At 39.0% G+C, this 24,608-nt stretch overlaps 1 protein-coding gene across 1 annotated transcript in view; it reads left to right on the forward strand.

Moving 5' to 3' along the window:
* SYNPR (synaptoporin) overlaps positions 1-24,608 on the forward strand; it is a 331,134-nt gene that overhangs the window by 107,265 nt on the left and 199,261 nt on the right. The gene's annotated exons all lie outside the window — the stretch shown is intronic.

The raw sequence follows: 24,608 nt of genomic DNA on the forward strand, positions 1-24,608 counted from the left end.
AGGTAGGGTGTCATCACCGACTGCTTACTGAGGACACACATCTCATCTGCTATTGTGGGGATGCAATGCCAATAGCACCATGTGAGACAAAATAGAGCCTGTTGTGCGTCTTGTGGTCAGACGGACCTGGATATGCATCCTGTTATGTGAACTCGGGAAAAATGTTTAATTCCCAGGACTTCGGGTTTCCCATTCCTTCACACATTCCCAGTAATGCTCTGGCTCCAGGCTAACGGATTTTTTTTTTAACTCTCTTAAAAATGCACCCCTCCTCGGGGCCTTCCCCCACATTGTTCCTTTGGCCTGGAATGCTCATCTCTAACTTCGCTGGCTACTCAGCCAAGACTTCCTCCTTCCTGGAAGCTGTCTTTGCTTTCCTGTATTCATTGTGCCTTCATAGCCCACTCAACTCCTCCAGAGCCCCCTGCGCTCTTCTTTGCATCTGTTGTTAGACCATCAGCCCCATGCAGCTGGAAATCACTCTATGATCCCAGTTGGAAACTCAATGCCAAGAATAGTGCAGGGCCATAGTAAGTCCTTGATATTTGTTTAATGAATTAGTCATCATCAAAATAAGGTATACTGCATTTCATCATGACTCAATTCCTTCTTCATAATAACCTTTGGCCTGTTTACACAGGAAGACATTTAGGGATAGCTCTTCCTGGAAACCTCTCTATCTTTATTCAGAGCCTTAGCCAGGCTTGAGAATGGAGCTATCTACCACTCATCCTTCCTGGTCCCTCCCTGGGGGCCCACTCACCCTGGACCACTGCTGAATCTGCCTCACTGTAACGTAGGAAGTCCATAAAATTTGCACCAATGTGTGTCTGTGACTCTAAGTTTCATATAGCCATTTATTTTGGCTTCCAAAGGATGCTCATATCTTAGTCAAGTAATGGGCATCCACTGAGCCTCAACTTTGTGCCTTTCCGTGGTTGAAGGAATCTGTACTTACCATTGTCTGAATTTGAAAAGTTCTCTTTCCGAATGTCATTTGTGTCAATAGCACCATAAGCATCCACTACCATATAATGAGCACTTATTGTGTGTGCTGCATATCAATCCTTGCTAACACCTATGAGAATTATGTGCCCCACACACAAAATATATACATGTATGATACATACCTATTGACTCAATTGTCATAGGTATGATACATACTATACTCAGTATCCATAGATATGATACATACCTATTGAAGACAACCCTATAAGACTGGCAGAATTATTACCTCTCATAAAATGAGAAAATTGAGACAAAGGAAGATTTTGCTGGCTATGATCATATAGGAAGATAGTGGCAGAGCTGAGAGATGAACCCAGATGACTGGGTTTGGAGTCTGCTCACTTAACTCCTGTGCTAACCCCATTCTATAGAAGAGGATACTGAGCTTATGAAAGCAATTGTATGTACCCATGTCTCGTGGCTAGTAAACAGCAGAAGCAAAATAATAATTCAGATGTGCTTTACTCTAGTGATTTGGTTCTTAATGGCCAGATCCCACTGCCCCTTCCTAAGCTGTGCAACCTCTTCTCAGATGTGAGCAGTGAGCCAGCCTTCTAAGTGTGAGCTTGTATATAAGTAATCTTCAACTCTGTTAGGACTAGCAACTCCACCACCTAACTAAAATGCATTATCAATAATTAATATTTGTGTAATGATACATTTATTATGGAAAAGAGAAAACGTGAGAATTAGTCCCAGAAATGCCACCACACATCCTTCCTTCTTTAAGGTCGTGCATTAATATACTCAAAGTGGAATATTAGGTTGCCTAATTCCAGGTAGTAAGAGTGAGATTTTCAGAAATGATACTTCTCTCTGGTTTCAGAGGCAAAAGTCAAATAGATTCTCAGGTTATGCCATTGTACACAAACTCTTCAAATTATCATTTTCTGCCCCACATTTGGAACAAGAGGAATGACCATACACACAAAAGAACCTCTAAAATAAGACTACTCACAATCCTTGACATCTAGTGTGTATGTGCTTTGTTTATGGAATTGTGTTATTTTTCTCACCCATGTGAGTATCACCTGGGAAATAGAGCTGTATCCTCATTAGGCTGCTGTGAGAATCCAGGGAGATAATGTATGGGGAAGGTACTTTGAAAACTGCCAAGTGCTGAACACATAGAAAGCAGTACTGTCATTATTGTCTCTGGAATTCAGTTATACTCCAGATGCCTGACGGTTAAGCCTTAATATCCAGCTCAAAGGGAAACTGTCATTTTTTTTCCGGAAGGAGGTAATGAGCTAGGCCTCCATTTTCTTACTGGAGAATGCTCTCACCCAGTAACACACACTTTCTTTATTATTATTATTATTATTATTATTATTATTGTTAACTTTTATTTACACAAGTGATTTTTGGATAAATTATTTTTGGAAAAAAACTGCGCTGAAAGATCAAAGGCAAATCTCTAGTGTTCTCGATTTGTGCCCTGATTCCCACCTGCCTGCCTTTCTCGGGGCAAAGAATATACTCTCTCCAGTAGTGTATTATGATTCTTCTATATATTTTTTTCCCATTTCCGTGCATACATATGGCCCTGGAAAACTAAATGGTATGGATGGGAGTCTCAAGCATACATGATAGCATCCCTTACCAATTGTTCTACAACTTGGAGTCAACCATAAGTCACTGAAAAATATGTTTGCTTTATGTGCTTGTTACTTACACACCTAAAGCACTCACTGGGAAAGTTGCATGGTATTGCACAGGATCAAACACACCAAAACTTATTTTCTCTCTTCCCCCACTGATGAATATCTGAGTTATTTTACTTTTTTCCTGTATTACAAATAAGGCTAAAATAAACAGTCTTATACATGTCTCCTTGTGCATGTATGTGAGGGTTATTTTAGGGTAAATACTAAAAAGTACAATTAGTGAGTCACAGAGTACGTAGGTCTCCAAAGTAGCTGCTTATTTTATATGTATTCTTTTCATTAGTGTTGGAGTGTTGGAGAATGACTATTTCATTTTCCTTCTCTTTTTTCCCTTCCTTCCTTCCTTCCTTCCTCCCTCCTTCCCTCCCTCCCTCCCTCCCTCCCTTCCTTCCTTTCTTTCTTTTTCGTTCTTTTTTCTTTGTCTCTTCACCACTCTCTGCCAATGTTTTTTGTTTGTTTGTTGTTTTGTTTTGAAGATGGGGGGTCTCGCTATGTTGCTCAGGGTGGTCTTGAACTCCTGGCCTCAAGCAATCCTCCCACCTCAGCCTCTCAAAGTACTGGGATTACAGGTGTGAGCCGCAGTGGCTTGTTTCTCAATATTGTCATGGAACTTTAGTCAAACTTCATGTTTGTTAATCTAGTGAATAGTAAATGGTATTCTCTTGCTGCCTCATTGTTGGAGAGACATTTCTGTTCATATCTTTTGTTTGTCTACTGAACATTTTCTTTTTATTGTTGACTTGTAGTATTTACATACTGTAGTTATTCACTTTTATTACAAATATTTTATAAGCAGATATGTTTTAAATCTATTTTCCCTGTCAGAATGTAATCTCCCGAAGTCAGGATTGTATTTATTTTAGCCAATACTTACCCCCCAAGGTCATAGCACTAATATATAGTAGATACAGAATAAATGTTTGCTCAACTTCCAAATGAGCTTTGAAATAGGAAAGACCTGCATTCAAATCTTAGCTCTTCTCCTTTCTTACCTATGTGACTTTGAACAAGTCTCTTAACCTCTTTTAATCTAACTTTCCTTGACTATAATACATTTTATAATTCTATTTTCTGCTCGTTCTTCCTTTTTAAGATGATATCAGAGCCTAACTTCAATCTTACTCACTCTAATCCAGAAATTGTTGTATTTTAAGTCTGATTTTGGCTCTTCCAAGGGATATTACTAGAAAAATCAGAAAGATCTGCTCACGATGCGGTTGTCCTGGTTTGGTCCCTGAGCACAGACATTAAATGAAACTCTAAATGTACTTAACATTTTGTATTTGCTTTCTTAAGAATCTGGCAATTGCATCTGCATTTTTTCCTTCAAAATGGCAAAATCTGTTACCTTTTCAACAAATAGCTCTCAACTTTTCTAGATCAGAGGCGTCATTCAGCTTTCTTCCAAAGAAGAAATGCTCCCCAGATATCCCTAAGCAGTAAGTATGCTAAATTGCTGTAGGCCACACTGCCAAGATATAACCAGACAAAGCTAAAACACTGAGTCGCATTTGATTCAGAATCATTTCTCCAGAATTTTAGCTCTGAGAGAATACAAATATGTTCAGACAAGCAAAAATACCTTAATTATTCTTTTAGAAAATGTTCTTACTAAAAGCAAATATTAACTACTAAAGAAATACTGAGTATTAGTATCAGATAAAGTTTGCAATTATCTCATATTTATAGGGCATAATTTATCTAATGAAATCTTCAGTATAAACAGATACATCCATCAAAATATACTTATTATGCATCTACTAATCTGTACCACCATATGAAAAGCAGTGTGCTCCCCTAACTCACACGTGGTAGATAGTAATAGGTTTAAAAGCCCTAAAACAGACTTGCTTCAGGGCCTGACTACTGATTATTAAACAATTCCAGTGTTTTAGGGAAAAAAAAATACCAGTTGCTAGTTTCTGGCTCCAGTTTCCATGTTTTTCAGGGAGAAAGCTGTTGGATAGCTATTCTTCTCTGCCTAAACCAAAATGTTATTGGAAATAATATAACCAAATGCAGTTTACACATTGATTCTTGCCTCTATTGAATTATTCCTTATAAGAAATCTTGAGAAGTGGACATAAATCTTTTTAATGACTTTTTATGTGAATTTATCTTACTGATTTTAGTGTGGCTGGCAAAATATGTGTAGTAATAATAACAGTAACAAAAATGCTAGCTCTGTTGATTTGGTAATTGCTGTGTGCCAAGCACTGTGCTAAGCACTTTATACACAGTATCCTACCTGAAACTCATAACAATCCTGTGAGGAAAATACTATAATTATGTATATTTTCAAATAGACATGATGAAGTTCAGAGAATCAGAGAGGCTAAGTAAGATACCTAAGGTCACACAGCTCACCTTATGTGTGCTAGTGCTGTCTTCCCATTACATGTGAGGTAATAGTAATAACTAGCTATGATAGATAACAAACCTTGAATGTTTAATATATGCCAAGTATTATATGTATATACATATTATATGTATGTTAGCTATTTCACTGTACATAGCTTTATCACTATAACTTTATCTACGTTGGGTGTCATACTTAAATGTTCTTTTTTTTCTCATCTGGTGGGTACAAAGTCATTCCTTGGGATTTTACATTTTTCCTTTTTTGAGGGATTTAAAAGTTCTAAAACATTGCATTTTACTTAAGCTCTTTACCTCAAATTCTTCATTTCTTTTGAAGATTAAATGAATAAGAACATGGAAAGGATTCAAAGCAATGGCTAGCCCATAGAAAGCAGCCTAATCATGTTAGCTGTTACCTAATAATAACCACACAGGCACAACCAACATCCATGGTTGAACTCTTGATCAGACAGAAAACAGCTATGACGTGTTATAAACTTACTTCCTTGGAGTGATTTCCCCTGCACATTGCATAGTCTTTTGCATGATATCTGCTCCACAATTAATTCTGGAGTTGGTATGCCCTCACTATAAAAGGACTCTCTAATTGCCCTTCAAATCAGTGATTCATCCATATCACAAGGTTCCTCAAGATCTTGCTTTTTGGAAAAGCTATTAGCCTAAAAATGAAACTTCAAGAGCTCCCTTTCTGACAAAACGAGTTTTGTAGAAGTGAAACCTGAGGAAGAAGATTATAAAATCAACTCTGTGAGCAAGTCAATATCCCATGTCTAGGGGGAGGAAGGAGGGGAGATATTTTCAGTCACTCTTTCCCAAGGCATCCTAAATCAGTATCCCTGTCAGAAATAATATTAGTTCAGGTATCACCTCTCTTTTAGCCAACATCTTCAGCTGCTAGATTGACAACATCCTTTTTCTTAACATGTCAAGAGCACGCCTGGATAAATCTCTGGGCTATCAGGTCTTTAGTTGGAAAAGATGTATGATGGAGGCCTGAGGTCTTCCTTCAGCTCAGGGACCATCAATACTTAAAATCTGATGTAGACACAAACTGTAGCATTTAAATATTTCATACCTGCATTTTCTTTTGTTTCATTTCTTGTGAGAACTCTCTGCCTATAACTTCAGGCTTCTTGAGTACTAGACAGAATAAGAGGGAACAGCCTAAAACTTTAAAAACATTAACATTAAAAATATGGGGATGGGGGAAGGGAGGAGTTAATTCAAGAAGGCTTTAGGGAGGGAGAGAAGAGAAAGTGCTGTATTGGGATGCAAAGTATCTTGGGACTATTATTAACTGAGATCTGGAACCAACCACCTAACTTGTCTTCAGAATCATAGATCGGGAAAATGAAAGAGTTGATTTAAACTGGTAGTTTTTAAACTTTGTTTAATGCAGCGGAACCCTTAAAAAATCTTACTTGGAACTCTGGTATATAAAACAGAAATTGAGTTAATCTGATGAAAACAAAACTGAAGGGTCTAGAGTTCTACCTACTTTGCCTCCCTTTCACGTATTCCCTTACTTCCATTTTTCTCCCTAATTCCTACCGCATTCTCCTTTTTCTGGCAGCTTCTAAGGCACTTTTGAGAAACTCTTGGACCCAGAGAATGATAGTTATAAAACCACTACATTCAGCAATTCCTGAGGTCTTACTCGCTGTGAAGTTCTATGATATCAGAAGCCAAGTCAATACTAGACCATCTAATATGGTGCAGAAGAAAGACTACCAACTTTGGCATTAGGCAGATTCAGTTTCAACCTATACCCTGCCACTGACTAGCTGTATGACTTTGAACAAATCAGTTACTTTCTCTATAAAAACCTTCATCTCATCTGAAAAATGAAGATGATAGCTTCCTCAAAAAATATGATAATGGCTCATAAAAGCATTCAAGAGACATTAATTCTCTTATCTATTGGGGCCTAAGGATTGCCTTTAAAGAAAATAAAAAGTGACATTGAGGCAAGTATACAAATAGCTTTAGCAAAGAAATCATTTTAAGATATGTAAAATATTCATGATATTATGAGAAATGGAATCTCCAGTTACTCTTGGGGATGGACAGAGGATGGAAAAGCGGTCACTGTTGTAGGGTGGTGTGGTGGAGAAAAGAGGGTGAACCTTTTAGAAGAGCCTGGGCTACAAAATGATCAAGTGAATACTTTGTTTCTGGGGACATGGCTCATCCCAAGTTTGATTGTCCTTCTTGGTCTTCTGTAAGTGAAGTCAACTCCTAAATTTAGAAGGGGTTTCCAATTCAAAAGATGACAAAGTGACTGCATAGATAGAGCATAAGAGCTGGCACTTGGCAGCAGTGCCTTCAAAAAGGTTAAGTTTTCAGATTTTGAATTGGAAGTAAAAGCAGATGGAATCTTAGTCTCCAATATTAAAAGCATGTTATCTAGAATGAAGAGATACGCCCTTTTTATTCTCTGCAATGTCAAATATACATAGAGACCTGTATTTGAATCTGCCACTTAAGAGTGTACTTTCAGAGAAATATATTCAGATAGCAGTAACTAAATGATGGAGGAATCTAAACCACAGTCCCTGAGGAATATCTGAGGGGATCACAGATGGTAAACTGGGAAGAAGGTAAGGCCTGGGATGTAGCTGGCTTCAGATATCTGAAGAGAAGTTGCAGTTTTTAAGGATTCTTTTGGTGCCAGCTACAGAACTGACTCCAACTGACTTAAGCAGAAGGACAGTTACTGAAAAAGTATCTGAAGCTCATGGCATTGACATGAAGGATAGAGACTCAGGCTTAAAAATAGGCAGAAACTAAGACATTTATTGGGCTAGGAAGCAGGAATACATCACTGTTCTCGTGGTAGGAAAAGCTTCATCAGGACCTGTGGCTAGGATGAAGGAGATGCAAATTGTTGGACTTTGCACCATTTAAGATTCAAATTCCTGCAAGAGGCCATCTGATTAGATCAGTTTTAGTCCCAGTGCCTGCTGCGTTGAGGGTTTCTTAGTCCCTTCTGGCTGCTACAACGAAATACCATAAACTGAGTAGCTTGTAAACAACAGAAATGTATTTCTAAAGGTGGTCTGGAAGTCCAAAATTAAGGTGCTGGCAGATTTGGTGTCTGGTGAGTGCCCATTCCTCATAGATGGCACCTTCTTGCTGTGTCTTTCCATGGTGGAAGGGAGCTTCGGGCCTCTTGTACAAGGGTAGTAATCACACTCATGAGGGTTTTGCTCTCATGACCCAATCACCTCCCAAAAGGGAGGCTAGGTTTCAATGTATGAATCTGGGGGCTACAAGCATTCAGACCGTAGCAGGTGGACCTTGCCTGTGGTAGACTAGATTATTGTGCCAATAGTTTACTCACTCCCAAGCAACAAAATTTTACACCCACATTCTGCCATATAACTTTATAGTTCCTCCCACTGAAGCATATTTTCTTGCATCTTGTCCTTGTATTGAACCATGTAACTTTCTCTGGCTGATTGTCAGTTCCTAGTCTGGACCTTAAAAGGCTTCCCCTATTTTTGCTCATTATTTTGTGCTTATGCTATTTCCATGAAAAGAAAAATGCCTATGACAGCCTGTTGTTCAATGGAAATGAGAGTCAAATGAAGCAGAGCCCCATAAGTGAACCAATCCCCAACCCATTCTGTAGAGGATGAGCCAGCTCAGCCAAGGTTAACAGAGCTATCCTCATGACCTATAGAAGCACAAAGAAAAGAATGCTGATATTTGTGTGAAAATAAGATTTTGTGGCTCTTACACAGCTATAGCTAACTGATACATGGGCTTTTCTACTTCTTGTCTTCTTAGTGAGGTACAATGTGTTCATTATCTGTTGGTGCATGGCAAAATACCCCAAAACGTAAAGACATAAAACAACTATAGACATGGTTATCCCACAGAGATTCTGCAGGTTGGGAGTCCAGAAGCAGCTTAGCTGGGAGGGTCTAATATAAGTTTTTGCATGAAACATCTGAGTTTTTGCTTGACATCTGAAGTCAAGATATCAGTCACAGTTGCAGTAACTTGAAGGACTAAGTGATTTGCTTCCAACATGGGTTACTCACACCAATGGCACATTAGAGCTGCCTGTTGGCAGAATGCCTTATTTCATTGTCGCATGGCTTTCTCTACCAGCCTGCTTGTATGTCCTCAAAACATGGCAGCTGATATTCTACACAGCAGGAAACTTCCCAAGAGAGAGATCAAGGAGGAAGCCACAGTGCCTTTTTCAAGATAACCTGGAAAGTCATACATCGTTGCTGTCATGACATTCTATTCATTGATGAGTCACTGAGCTGAGCCCACACTTAAAGGGAGGGGAATTAGGCTCCACCACTCAAAGACAGGAGTGTCAAAGAATTTGTGGACATATGTCAAACCTACCACAGGCAAGTACTAGGTTAACTCATCATCACATTGAACAAAATGGGGAAGAGGTAATTTCCCGAAGTAAAACAAGGATTCTGTAGTGAGGGGAAGCAGAGCAATCTAAATTAATTAAATTAGCAGTAGGGCCACTGTGTGAAGAGGTACAGCAACACAGAATGGCTTGATACATATGATGGAAAATCCTCTGAGGGTGTCCAGAAGGAAAGCAAAATTGGCACAAAAGCAACAAACAGCAGAGGCAACGTGGGGGTATAGGAATTAGATGTAAAACCCCAAAAAAGGGGTTTTTTTTAAATGATGATAACAAGAGGACCCAGCTTGAGAGGGAGGTGGTTTACAAAAATGTCTTTGAGGCCTATAATGCAGGTGGGAAAAGGAAAAGAGGTAGAGATGGCATTCATGTACTCATAAAGGTATTAGAAGGAAGTCTGCAGGCAGGTTGGCGAGACGGGTAAGGGAAACAACAAAGCAAGTACCCAAGAGGATAGCTGAATTTGCTGATGAGTGGCCTGCAGGTGTGTATGCACTCAGACCATCCACGAATCAAATAAATGCCTGATGAGAGCCATTCAGTTAAGAGCATGCGATCACTATGGTCAATTAGAAGTAAGAAGAAAAGGACAGTGATGATCATTATGTCTACTGCCAAGTAGAACGGTATAAGGCGTGGCTAGGAAGTGCCACTCCAATCACAGGACGTCAGTGGTCATGTCTCCCTCCCTCCCATGCTGTTCCTAAGGACAAAGAATGAGAAAGTAGGGAGAAAACACAGAAAAGCATCACTTTCTGCACACTAGCTTCCCCAGGTGGTCTGTGCAGTTTTGAACGGCATTAACTGTGAACTTTTTAGAGTCGCGTGTCTAGCCCAGAGCATAAAATGAACTATGGAATCAGGTTCATGACAGAAAAAAAAGAGCTATTCTCTCATGAAGAGATGGCATATACCTGGTACTGTGCTTGTATTCTTGATGGACATCACTAATTGATTGCGCTTTTTTGCAGAGCCTGAATGTGGCCTTGGGAATCCTTGTGGGAATAAAAATTGTGCTCCAAACAGCTGCTACCCATCTAATGAAGTGGTAGTGCAGGATGAACCCAATTTGTCATCCCTGGGCTCAGTCTCTCTGAAAGTTGAGAAACATGAGGCCAGTAGGAGATAAAGAAAGCAATGTCTTCTGCCAGACAGATATCTAGAGAACAAAGTCTTCTCCAGTTTGCTGATCCTAAGAGAGATGCATTTCTCTCTTGAGACAAATAGGCCCCTGCTGTTCATCCTTAATTTCATATATTCAAGCCTACGTGCTCATAAATGAAGAGCAATGTTGCAGAGGAAGGAACCCCTGCAGCCAGAAGGAGGAAGGAGGGGTTTGAAGAAGACACTTTCTAGATCAGCCATTATTGACATTTTGGACTGGATAATTCTTCGGTGTGCGGCTGTTCTGTGCACTCTGGCATGTTTAGCCTCTAAACATCCTGGCCTCTAAACATCCCTGGCCTCTAAACATGAGGAGCACTCCCTGCAAAGTGGTGACAATCAGAAATGTCTCCAGGCATTGTCAGATGTCCCTGGTGCCTGGGACTAAGGGTAGAAGGGGGAGAGGCCAAATATCCCCCAGTTGAGAACCACTGCTCTAAATGATAAAAATCAGAGGATAGAAATTCAATATGAATCCTAGTTCTCATCCCAAAAGCGAGTTAGTATTTTATAATCCAGCGTCTGTGATGACAAGAACCATAAAGGATTCTGGAAACTCTGTCCTTTTGCTATTTTATCTGGATTGACCCCTCTTTATGACAAAACCTTAAGAGGAAAAACGGCCAGCCTATTTGTGACTGTGGGGATAGCTAGGATGACTCCAAGATGGAGGAAGCAGTGGGAGTATGCTTTGTGGCCATTCACTGAAGGAGAGGAAAAGAGGTGAAGCCAGAGGCCTGGGCAAAGCCTGTCTTGCAAACCTTTGCTTTAGCCGTTCCCTCTGCCTGGAACTCTTTTCATTTACTGCTATATCCCCAGTTCCTGGCATAGAGTGGCAGCTGGAGGAATATTTGTTGCACAAATAATAAAGCACAGCACACTTGACATAATCATTGCAAGTGCGATGGTGATGCAAATGTGGAAGTACCAGGTGCTGTGGGGGCACACAGGATAGAAAACTAAACTTTTCTGGAACATGAAGAAAGAATCTCTGGAGAAAATGTCCTGGAACACTAAGAAATTCTAGAGATAATGACCTCAAATATGAGACCAAGGGTCTCTGGACAAGAGAAGAGACCATACAGTAAATATTAACTGAGAGAGAATGTTTATATATATTATTGTGTCTATAGTTTACTCCTTCGCAAGTAACATAATTATACATCCACATTCTGCCATATAACTCTGTGGTTCCTCCCACTGAAGCATATCTTCTTGTATCTTGTCTTTGTGTTCAACCATATAACATGCTCTGGCTGATTGAAGGAGGTAGAAGTGAAAGTGTTGTCAGTTCCTAGTCTGGACTATGGATTTGCCTAAATGAATTGCCTAAATGTTGCATAAATGGATTTGAAAAGAACATTAAATAATAGAGTCCACAAACCCTTGGTTGAATGCTGTGTTACTGCATTACCGAGTTACTGTTATATATATATATATACACACACACACGCACACACACACATGCACACACATTCTCATACATATGTATACACACACACACACACACACACACACACAGAGGATGAGACAGAGGCATATTTAATCCTCACAATAAACCCATGAAGTGGGTACATTTGTTGGATACCATCCTCATTTAACAAATGAGACAGCACAGGAACTCAGAAGCTAAGCTAACGTGCTCCAGGTCATACTTGTAGTATGGAGAGCTGAGACACGAAATTCGAGGTTCTAGCCTCAGGGCCTACACTCCTCAACTATCACAATAGTGAAAGAAGACAGAGGGGTAGCATAGTCAAAGCCACAGAGGTGAGAGAGAACACGCTGTTGGGGAACTGGAAGGAGACCAGGATGTAGCCTGAGAGAGAACAAGGAAGACGGTGGCAAATGATGAAGTAAGCCAGAGAGAAAGGAGCCGGATCAAGGGAAGCCTCGTCAAAAGACTGTGCACTGAGAGACTCTGGGAGCCATCCTTGATCAACCACAACACCTACCTTGGATATAAACATCAGCATTCCTGTCACATGTAGGGTGGATTTAATTTCATATGACTGGGTTCAATTTATCAGTTGATAATATTCAGAAAGGTGTCCACGTTAGCTGCCCTACCTCCAACCACCATTTACTGGAGAACAAAAACACTGAGCCCAGGTGTTTAGGATCCTGGTTTGTTTTATGTTTTCAAGAGAAGGCAACAGAGCATTCTTTTTATCCTGGAATAGATGGTTTGTCCAGCTGTAGATGCTGTAGAAAGGAAGCTGAATGTTAATTAGATGTCAACAATAATTATGGTGATTACGTTTTTTGAATAGCTATTGGGAATAGCTGGATCCACATCTAGAATGTGATGTGAATGACATTTTAATAGTTTTTAAAAGAAAAAGAGAGCAGCCTGTTACTAAGGAAATTACAGTGAATAGAATTATAGTAAAATAGATTTCTTAACAAAGAACTACAACAATGATAATAGTCTCACATGAATTATGTAGTACATGTTAAGGAAAATCATAAAAAAAGTTTTTGAGACAGGATCCCTTGTTTAAAAGAAAATCAGTTATCAATTATCTTAAAGCTTTGCCTCAAGGTTTCACTGGAACGTTTTAAGCTGTAAGTATCTTTCTGATTTTCCTTAGAACTGGGTCAGACTGTCATTTTTATAAACTATCATTTCAATGAAATTTTAATTACATGCTTTTTATTCACTACAGAGACCCTGTGCTTCACATAACCTGTATGATCATGATCGTTCTACTTTATATTTTAATTATATTTATTTTCAAATAAAAATCATAATTCACAGTATTAATATTTGTTAGATATTTATCCTGTTTTTTTATTTTGAAAGTACTCTCCTTTTAATACAAGCAATTGCCACCTGATTATTTAAATAGAATATCTGCTTCATTTATTTAACACATTTCACATAAATCTCAGGGGTTAGGCAAAATTAACCTCCCCTCTCAAGCTGGAATTTAAAAGTCTGCAAAAGGGAGTGGCATTGCACTAACTCTATGTAGTCAGAAATTACCAGCCAGCAGTGTAGGTGAACATATGATCATTTATTTGGTCACTTATTCAACAAACATTTGTTGAGTACTTACTGTGTGTCATATATGATGAGAACCAAGCAGGTGCAATAATCCATACCATTATTTGGTGACATTCCTAAGGAACAGGACATCAGTTTTACTGGCTCCCTACCTCCAGCTACTCCAGTCTAGGCAATCTCTGTCCTTCCCTTCTCTGAGGGTGGGTTTAGAAAGCAGCTTTTTAAAAAAACCCACCAATGCCCTGTGTACTTGTCAGGACCAACATCCCTGTATTTTCAGTGAGGTTTGTTCTTTCTGTTGTAGAAGAAAACACTGGCTTGGGGTAAGAAACATAAAAAAGAAAGAAGAAATCAAATAATGAACACTTAAGCATGGGCTAGGTATTCAGTACATGCTTTATTTTTATTCATTCAATTGAGAAGCATGGCTGCATGCAGTGATGAGCAAGGTAGACTCAGTTTCTCTCTGTAGCTGTCTATGGAAAGGGGCTTCAGAATTCAATGGGAAAACAGTAAACCATGTGATGAGTGGTCTAACAGAAGAAATACATGAGGCTATAAAACCGCAAGGAAAACACACAACACAGGTTAAGGAAACCTTCTCCAAAGAAATGTTCTACAAACTGATAGGAAACTTGTACCAAATGCTGAGGTAAGGCAAGAGTGAACAGAAAAGCACAGAAGGCTGTGTGCTTTCCACTCCTTCAAGGAAGCGTAAATTGCTCTGTATGGCTAGATCACAAAGGATGGAGGAGGCCCTGTTTTGTGTTGAGGCTACAGACATAGATGAGACCCAGTCAGCACAGGACCCATGGACTGTGTTAAAGAAAGAACTTAATCTTAAGAGCAGTAGGAAGCAGGTGAAAGGTGTTGACCAAGAGGGTGAGATGATCATATTAATGCCTGAAACAGATCCTTCAGGCTGCCATGTGGACAGTGGTGTGGAGGAAGCAAGGCTGGGAGAGCAGTTAGAAGACTATTGTAAGATTCTGAGTCAGAGATGGGGTGGCACATGCCAGAGGAGAGAAGAGCATAAATGGATTTGTAAAGAACATTAAATAATAGAATCCACAAAGTCTTGCTTGAATGCTGTGTTACTGGAAAACATGTCAACGTGCTGATTCCAATAAAAATAACAACATAGTAACAATGGTGCAAATAACAGCACTGGTTGGACATTTTCTCTATGATAGGCACTCAATCATTGCTTCTCATTTAACCTTCACAACACTACCTGGAGATGGGTATATTCAATTTATTCTTACTGTCCTGTAGAGAGGACATCAAGGATCAGAAAAGTTGAATTTCTTGCCCAGGATCACATTACCAGAAGGTGGCAGAGCTGGGATTTGGGCACTGGCAGTCTGACTCCAAAGCCTGTGTTCTCGCTGGAAATCAATGTCAGAGAACAATATTAAGATGAGTATAACATTCAAGTCTTGAGGTGCGTGGGTTTAGAAAGCAGCTTAAAAAAAAAAAGAAACCCACCAATGCCCTGTGTACTTGTCAGGACCAACATCCCTATATTTTCAGTGAGATTTGTTCTTTTTGTTGTAGAAAAAAAACATTGGCTTGGGGTAAGAAACGTAAAAAGAAGGAAGAAATCAAATAATGAACACTTAAGCATGGGCTAGGTATTCAGTACATGCTTTATTTTTATTCATCACTGTGCCAGCTTTAGGGAATGTATTATTTTTAATCTTCCAAGAACCCTAGAAAGTAGGTGATATGATTCCATTTTTTAAAAAATTAAGAACCTAGACTGAGAAAGATTTTGCTTTATGTCCAAGGTCATTCAGTTAGGACAGGCGAGAGCCGAACCTGACTCTGATTCTCTCTCCGTGGCACATTACTGCCTGTCAAAGAGGAAAAGAAGACAGAGACACACAAGGCAGGTAGGCATTTGGTCAGAAAGAAACAAAAATTCCCAAAGTGGAAAAGACAAAGGAAAGCTTTATTGGATGTAGAATTGGGAGCTGAGCAATCTTACAAAGAGGTCTCATTAGAGTAACAGAAGAAGTCTCTCGTCTTAACAATGTTGCCTAGTTCCTTGATGGCAGGAATGTGTTCTGTTAACTTCAGAGGCCCACACTGAATGAGAAGTCATGACCAGAACATAAGTTCCAGTCTAGAAATTTTTACTGCTGATAGAAGAGATGTGGTGCCCTTTGGATGGCCACAGATTGGCCCATGTTGACTAATTGAGAATCTAAAGACTATTAACTTGCCTCTGAACTTTCTTGGACTTTATAATACCTTGAGCTTATGCTCTACCTGTCCTAGTCCCAGGACCTTATAATTGGAGGACTGAAAATATCTAACAGGTAACAAAGCCCAGACAGTTTAAATGATTTATTTACTTCCCTGGATCACACATGTACCTGGTGGTCAAACTTGCACAAAGGTATTTCCATTGCATCTTTTCCCTGGAGAAATCCCATGAGCAGCTTAGGACAGCAGTAATAATGAACCATTACAGCATAGACCAGGATTGGCTCCAGAGCGGTAACACGGTGTCCAACTGACTTCTTCATCCCTGTTGTCAACATAGTGCTTAATTTACAGCAAGCTCAAAAAATGCTTGAACAGGTCAAGGATTACATGAGTTATGAACAACTTATCTTTGTATAATAAGGGAGAAATGTAGTATAACGGTCAAATCTCAGGATGCGGAAATCAGCCAATCTGGATTGAAATCATCCTAGCTTCCTGTTTGACATTTCTCTCTTGACTTTGATTTTCTTATTTATAAAATGGAGATAATGCTATTGTAAGATATTCCATTTAAAGTGTTTAATAGGACCTGACAAGGAGTAAATGCTCAATATGTCTTAGCTGTTACTTATTTGTCAGCATTAATATCATACAATTTAAATGCCTTCTTTGTAATCATGTATGTTTTTTCAACAATATCTTTGCTCAAGGAAAAAAATATACCATGTCAAAATTATCCCCTTGAGAGGTGGATCCAGGAGTGCAATTTTATCTTGTTGGAAAGCAAGACAAATGGTGGGGTAAGTAGAAAGAGTACTCAGAAGTTAGACTGTAACCCAGAATGGGTATCTCTGTTTTCCCACCCAAGTACAGATGCTAGGGCTCTCACTTCAACGCTATCATGCTGATATCAACTGCCTTTCTGAAGATTACAGTACCTCGAGACATTTGAAAGGAATTTGAATGTCCAGTTGTGTTGGGGCTTGGCAGAGATACTGGACACACTAGGGCCATCTTACTATTGGATGATTCACAGGCATCTTTAGAAAACTAGCTAGCATGGTTCCTCAATATGGTGATATGTAGTGCTTTCCCTACTGGCAGTGGAAATCTGCAGACTTTGGCTTGGCTTTTCCGGCTGCTATATTAGTCAGGATTCTCCAGATGAACAGAACCAATAGGAGATAGATAGATAGATAGATAGATAGATAGATAGATAGATAGATAGATAGATAGACAGATAGATAGACAGATGAAAGGAGACTTGTTATGGAGATCAGCACATGTGATCATGGAGACCGATGAGTTCCACAGCATGCCGTCTGCAAGCTGGAGAATAAGGGAAGCTGGTGGTGTGTCTCAATTTAAGTCTGAAGGCCTGAGAACCAGGAGAGCTGATAGTATAATTCTCAGTTCACGGCAGAAGGCCTGAGAAACTGGGGGCCTGCTGGTGCAAGTCTTGGAGTACAGAAGTTGGAGAACCTGGAATTCTGATACCCAAGGACAGGAGAAGAAGGGTGTCCCAGCTCTAGGAGAGAGAGTGCACATTCATCTTTCCTTTGCCTTTTTGTTTTATCTGAGCCCTCAATGGATTGGATGGTGCCTGCCCACATGGAGCGAGGAAAGATCTTCCTTACTCTGTCCACTGATTCAAATGCCAATCTTTTTTAGAAACCCTGTCAGAGATATATCAAGAAATAATGCTTTACTGGCTATCTGGGAATCCCTTAATCCACTCAAGTTGACACCTAAAGTTAACAGTTGCCCACAGAGTGTTTTCACAGTCTCCAAACCGACTCTGCCCTCCACTCCTCTTCATGGGGTCTCTCCCCTCTAACCCCACCAACCTCTGTAGGATCTTAAGTTCTTCTACCCTCTTCCTCTCTTTTCTACCCCACCAAGCCAGGTGAACCTTGTCCTGCCTCCCTAAAGATCAATCCATCTGCAGCTTTCTTTATTCTTATTCCAATGTGGTCTATGGCATAAACCCTATATCCCTTGTTCATTCCTCAGGGCCTTCTATTTTCATTCTCAAAAGCCCTTTTCTTCTCCTAAGTCTCCTTATATATCAAAGCTGTAGCTTTCAAAGCTTTTGTTTCTCCTGTGGGCTTTAAGAACATATTTTAGGATTCAGAAAAACTAAACATCGATTTTTTTTTGTTCTTTTTACATTTCTACTGTAACTACATCAGTTCTCCTTGAGGCAAAGTGATGCCTCTGACTGACAGGAGGCAGGGTCATAAATAAGGATGGGAAGAAAAGCACAAAGACTGATGTTTCCAGATCACATCTTGCTGTACTGCATCCATTCACTGTGAGTCTTACTTTCAGGTTTCAGCAGGTTAATTCCCACATTTGACTCTTGGCTGGCATTAATCCTGGACTCTGCTGTCTTGCCCCCATGAAGATGTACAGTGAGGACCATGGTGGTCAAATTCTCCTAAAATTCACACTCCTTATATCATAATGCTCCTTATGAATTTCACAAAGCTTATATATTGTTCTTTAGATATGTATTGAATGTTTACTATGTGTGATTCATTGTCTTCACAACCCTATGAGGTAGATGCTATTATTGTCCTTACTTTACAGATGGGTAAACTGAGATTCAGAAAAGTTAAGGCCATCCTTTCTGCTGTCCATTATATATTTCAAACTCTCTTTTTGAGCACTGCTCTACCCACTTGGAATTAGGTGTGCCTATATAATTTGCTTTGGTTAATAAAGTATGAGTAGAAGTGATAGACGTCACATCAGTGTGGGAGCTCTCGGAGCCAATGCACAATTCACGGTGTTCTCCTTCCATGTAACCCAACAGTGTTCCAAAGAGTAGAAACTCCATTCACTAGCACCCTGGGAAGAGGTGTCATGGAGCAGAGCCCCATCCATTCTTTAGTGGACAAGAAAGAAAAAAACAATTTGTTGTCTCAAGCCACTGACTTGCACATTGTTTGTTAACACAGCTTCACCTTGCTTGTTGTGATGAATACAGAAGTCACTCATTCATGCAATTATTTATCCATTTATTCATTCACAGACAATTATGAACTGTCTACTGTGTGCCAGATGTGGGCTACATACTGCAAAAGCAAGACATGACACTTGTCTTTATCATCTCTGGTAACTTGTCCACCAAAATCATGAACTTAATTAAATGATGGAGTTGAGTTTCAGACTCAGGTCATTAGATTCCAGAGTTTATGCACTGAAATGATGCTTTCTATGATCTCAAATACAGATTTTTGAACACAGTTTATGATTGATTTTTTAAATCTTTCAGGGTCTGGGTCTGCTGTATGTTAGGCAGATAGCAGGCTAAATTCCTAATGCACTATCAGTCCAGGTGTAATGTGTAAAGCAAATTGCCAAAGGCTCATTACCAAAAGGAAGTTGAGCAAGATACCAACATTTTGATCATGATTTATGGAGTAGGCATTGGTCATGTTTTCCATCATGTCTGTGTCTGCCTTGCATCTTTTAAATACCCTATTATGTTTTTGCAGAATTTTTCCAATTGATGGGTTTCCAAAGTGGGAGCCTAAAAACTCACTTCCAGCCTCCTTTGCAGCTAGAACACATGCATGTGACCATCCTCCACCAATCAGGGTCACCCCCACTAGACTTCAGTTCAGAAATGAGTAATCTGAGGAAAAATGCTTACACTGGGATCTACTTAGCTGGTGAGGGGCAGCAGAAGCCCCTGACTTTGAGGAGGACAGTGATGGTTGGGTTGAGTGCCTGGCTCATGAGGCTGCAGTGTGAACAGGAACTTGTTCAATAGTACCAATGGTAGGGCAGCAGCATTCATCTTGTTAGGCTAGTTTTGGAGCATAATTTGGGGCGTTATTCCTAGAAATTTGGCATTAAGCACAATTCTCTAAACTTCCCAATATCTTTTAACTACTCACTATTCTTTAATGAACTTGTTTTCTGCTTAATGAACTGCAGTCAACTTCTGCTTCTTTAAGTAAAAACTCGAACCAATGCAATGTGGAAACTGAATCAGAAAAGTTTCAAGCCAGATCCTGGGTAAAGAGAACAACAAATGACTAACCTAAGTGTGTGTGAGTGGGTAGGGAATTAAAGTCTGAGGAGTCTGAGGTCAAAGGTGGTAAGGCTTGAAAAGGAGGTGAGCTTCAGTTCTACCATGAACATATTGGTGTGGGCAGCATGTTTCTGCTGGCCTGTGTCCTCTTAGATCTGTTCGTGCAGTCATTCAACGAATATTTATATAGCACATACTGCATGCCTGGCTCCATGCTAGGCAGTGGTGGATATAATAATGGATCAGTCAGGCATAATCTCAGCTCTCATACTAGCTAATAGTTTTATATAATGGGAAGGCTAATCATACCAATGGACAAATATATAACTACAAACTGATAATAAAGGAAAGTCATATACACAGAACAACCAAGTGTGGGAGGTCAGAGATGCCTTCCTGAGGAAGTGATTTTGCAGTTGAGATTTGAAGGCCAAGAGACAATCAGGGGTGAAAGAGAACGGAAGAGTATTCCAGGAGACATAAACAGCATGTTCATTGACCCTAGAGACAGAGTAAACATGGCACATTTGAAGAACTGCAAAGTTGATTAACTTGAAGTGAAGAGAAGCGGGAAGAATGGAATAAGATCTGACTTTGGTGGTACTGGGGAGTCAGGGAAGAACATGCAGAGTCTTGAAGACCTATTAAGGATTTTGATCTTTTTCCTAAAATCTATAGGAGGCTATCAAAGAGTTTTAAGCCCTGTGGTAACACTTGCAGATGTGCATTCTAAAATGCCATTTTGACCAAAGTAGGAACAGTGGATGGGATAGGGGAATGGAATGAATTCAAAAAAGTTACTAAGGAGGCGACTGTGATAGTGTAGGCCAAGAGTGGATTACTAGATCAGGATACAGAACTGGCAAGAGAGATGAAGAGGAGTAGAGTAGATTGGAGATAGAGTTAGGAGGCAAATCAATGGAACTTCTCAATAAGTTAGATATAGAATGGGTGTTGACTGGCTTTTCTGATAGGCGACTGATGCAAGGACCACTGGAAGAGTATCAGATTTGGCACCAAAAGAGTGAGAATAGTGTCTTCAGTTCTGGCACATACTGAGACTGGGGTGTCTTTGAAGCATTCAAGAGAAGACAAAAGTAGACAGATATGAGGGTCTGAAGTTTCAGGAAGAGTATTGCACTCAAAATGTTTCTTTATTGATCTTAAGAGCAGGATTCTGCTGAAGCTAGAATCTGACCAACTCCAAACTGATAAGCTCAAGTTTGGAACATTCATCTATTTATTCCATGCAGTTTTATCAAGCATCTGCCTTGCACCAAGCACTGGAGATAGAGAATCAAGAGAAGGACACGGACATAGAGGAGTTTACAGTAGAGCTGAGAAATGTAAAAGTCAATACACAAACAACAAACTGTAAGTAATGAAGGTGTGTAGAGGGTTCTTTTAAAAGGCAAATATTGTAGGGTAGATTTTAGGGTTGAGGTGCAGGGATGAGTTGTATTCTAGGAAGGGAAGACAATAATGCAAAGACTTAGTGTCATGGAAGCGTGCACTGTTCTTGAGGAATCATCAATATTAAATTTGGCTGAAGGAAGAGAGTTAGAAACTGAGAAGTTTTAAAAGATAAGGCCAGAGATGTAGGCAGAAGGCTGGAATCAGCAATCCTATAAACCTTTTGAACTTGAACCTGAAGATTGCCAGGTGCCACTGAAGCATTTCATGCAAGGGGAGAATAGGATCAGATAGGATCAGATTTGTGTTTTAGGTAGATAACTCTGCTGGAGTCATGGTGGATGGATTTAATAAGACATCTGAGAAATATCACTCAAATTCCAAACTTGTTATCTGCATCTTTTTAGTAGGTGGATTTTATGTTTATTAGTGCCTTTAGAGTTCCAAGTGTTCATGTCATTATCTTATCTCATTTGAAGCACGACAACTGAAAAATACACAAATCAGTGTACCATTATACTTTATTCTTTTTATGGTTAAATTAGATAATGATCAAAAAATGGCGTTAGCTTGCTCACTTGTTAGAAACCATAAAATAACCTTCCTCATTAAAAAAACATTTTTCCATCACAAAGCAAATTTGGAACAAGGTACAATGTGTCTTTAATCTCTCTTTAATTGATGCATATTGCTTTTTATCATATTCCATGACTCACCATGTTTCGACTATAGCTGACTTGAACTGTAACAGTCTCTTACCTTTTTGCCACAGTTTGCGACAGGCTAACAGGCCAGTGAGACTATTAATGTAAAAGTTAAGATTTGTTTGGTCTTAAGTTAAATAATGAGTAGATAATTGAGAAAGAATTCTAAAAAGGAGCCCCTGAAGGCTTATGTAAGGCTTATTTGATCCACATAGAAAGCGAGATAGGAAATCAAGTTTCTCTTAGTTAGACAAAAGCTATGTTATTTTCCTTCATTAACATGAGGGATGAGAACAAAAATCAAGAAAAGACCCTTAGAACAAATAAAGCCTCAAATACCACTTTGGCAGAGAGCAGTTATGCTAAGCTAGAACTTTAAATAACAACACTCTGGATACTTTTGGCTTACCCTATTGACATCACTATGAGCTATTGTTTTATTGTCTGCTGTTACATGTAAGTTGCTGGCAGCTGCTGATGGTGATTGCTGCTTGGGGAAGAGGAAGGGGAAAGAAAGATCCCTTACCAACTGTGTTTTCCGTGCTGCCCAGATGTGAAAGGCTCCACTGCCCTAGAAGGATAATGGAGGAGTTGAACATTAACAAAAGAAATTATGTTTTAGAACCCAAGAGCTGAAGTATACTCAAATTAGGAGCCTTTCTCCGTTTATTTTCTTAGTAACAGTTGGGTGCGAGTATAAGAAACCCCAAGAGGAGAAAAAATACATATATATATATATATATAGAGAGAGAGAGAGAGAGAGACAGAGAGAGAGAGGGAGAGAGAGAGAGATCTGAAATTAAAACAAAGGCCCTAGGTTGTTCTTTCTCAGGCAGTAGCTTGGGTATCTTGATTGACAACCTCTGTTTTGAAGCCAATATTGTGAATAAAATAATGATTCTTATGTGGGAAGAAAGGCAAAAAAGACTTACAGTGATTTAATAACAGCTTTCTGCTGGCTAGATATCTGAAAACTTAAAATGTAGTTGACAGTAATTAGTTTCGTGGGTTTTTTTCTTAAAAACATAAAACATTAAATATCTTTTGAAAAAAACCTCACACACAATAGGGGCCCATCGGATGGATTTCTGACTTTTTGGAGTTTTATTAGGTTGCAAATATGTCACTTCAGCCTTGGTTCCAAGTCTATTGAATTTGTAGAAATGTAAAAAAGGACTTCCTGCCACAAATGGGCTAAGTGTCTTCTTCAGCATGAAAACAGTGACAGTGAGATGTCAACAGTGCTGCAACAAACCTATCTTTGTCTTTTCATTATTGCAATTCAGAAATATTGTGAATATTCAGATTGATTGCAAATACTTTCAGAAACAACCTTCACTAACAAAAAGATAGGAAAAATTTTCCACTAAATATTTTGAATCGATCAAAATCAAATCCACCTGCTACTGACTGTTTTTCTTAAAGCTAAAAGAAAATTTATTTGGAGGAGGAGAATATGTAAGTCTCATTACCAACTGTCTATATAAACTGAAGCTTTTCAGCCTATATAGATCCCAATTACAATGAATGTCATTTGCACATATAATGAAGTTAATTAGCCAATATGTTTATGCTCAAGTCTTCTTATATGCATATGCATATTTTGAAACTTACCACTTTCTAAGTTACAGTATGGTCATTTGTGTGCTTTCCTTTTATCTCTAAACAGAGCAAAATTTTCTAAACTCAGGAATGTGCTACTGCAGGCTTTTACTGGCTCACCAGAGCCCACTGTTAATTTTCAAGGCTTTTATGAGCGAGTTGTTAAATATGTTCACTATTAAAAATTAAATTACATAAGCTTAAAATTGAATGAGTTATAACAAAAAAAGAATCATAAATGCTGAAAATATATTATTTATGAGTTCTTTTACTACTTTTTACTGTTATCTATGCTCTTGCAGTTCTTTATACATATTGTATCTTCATGGTTAAAATATTATAAAATGGTGTGCTCTTATACATCCCCTCACAACACTGCATTCAACAACAGAGTGCTGGTAGCTCAAAATCAGTCAGGGTGAGAGTATTTACACCATGGAAATAGGCAAATGCCATAAATTAAAATTTGCTTTATTGTTTTAATTATCTAGACCAGAGATTGGCAAATCTGGACCAAAATTTGGCCCAAAAGCCAAATCCTGTCTCAGAATTAAGAATTTTTTTTTTTTTTTTTTTTTTTTTACATTTTTAAAGGTTATTTTAAAAAGAAAAGACAAATATGTGACAGAGCATATGTGGCAATTTTTTTCTTTAAAGGGCTGTTAGTAAATGTATTAGGCTTCGTGGGCCCTATAGAACCTGTCACAACTGCTCCGCTCAGCCATTGTAGCACAAAAGCAGTCATATACAATATGTAAACAAATCAACATGGCTGTTTTGCAATAAAAATTCAAGAAAAACAGGGCCTTACTTGGCCCACAGGCCATAGTTTTCCAACCAGTGGTGTAAGTTGCAAACAAAAATAATTAAGTCTATGTTTTGGTAAGCGTCCTTCTAACCAATAAGTTATAACTATAGTAAATATTTAGATCTAGGTATTACCCTTAAAGAATTAAAAGTATCAATGACTTTTCCCTGCAGCAAATTGCAGCAT

This window comes from Macaca mulatta, chromosome 2 (assembly GCF_049350105.2).
Source record: "Macaca mulatta isolate MMU2019108-1 chromosome 2, T2T-MMU8v2.0, whole genome shotgun sequence".
NCBI classification, from domain to species: Eukaryota; Metazoa; Chordata; class Mammalia; order Primates; family Cercopithecidae; genus Macaca; species Macaca mulatta.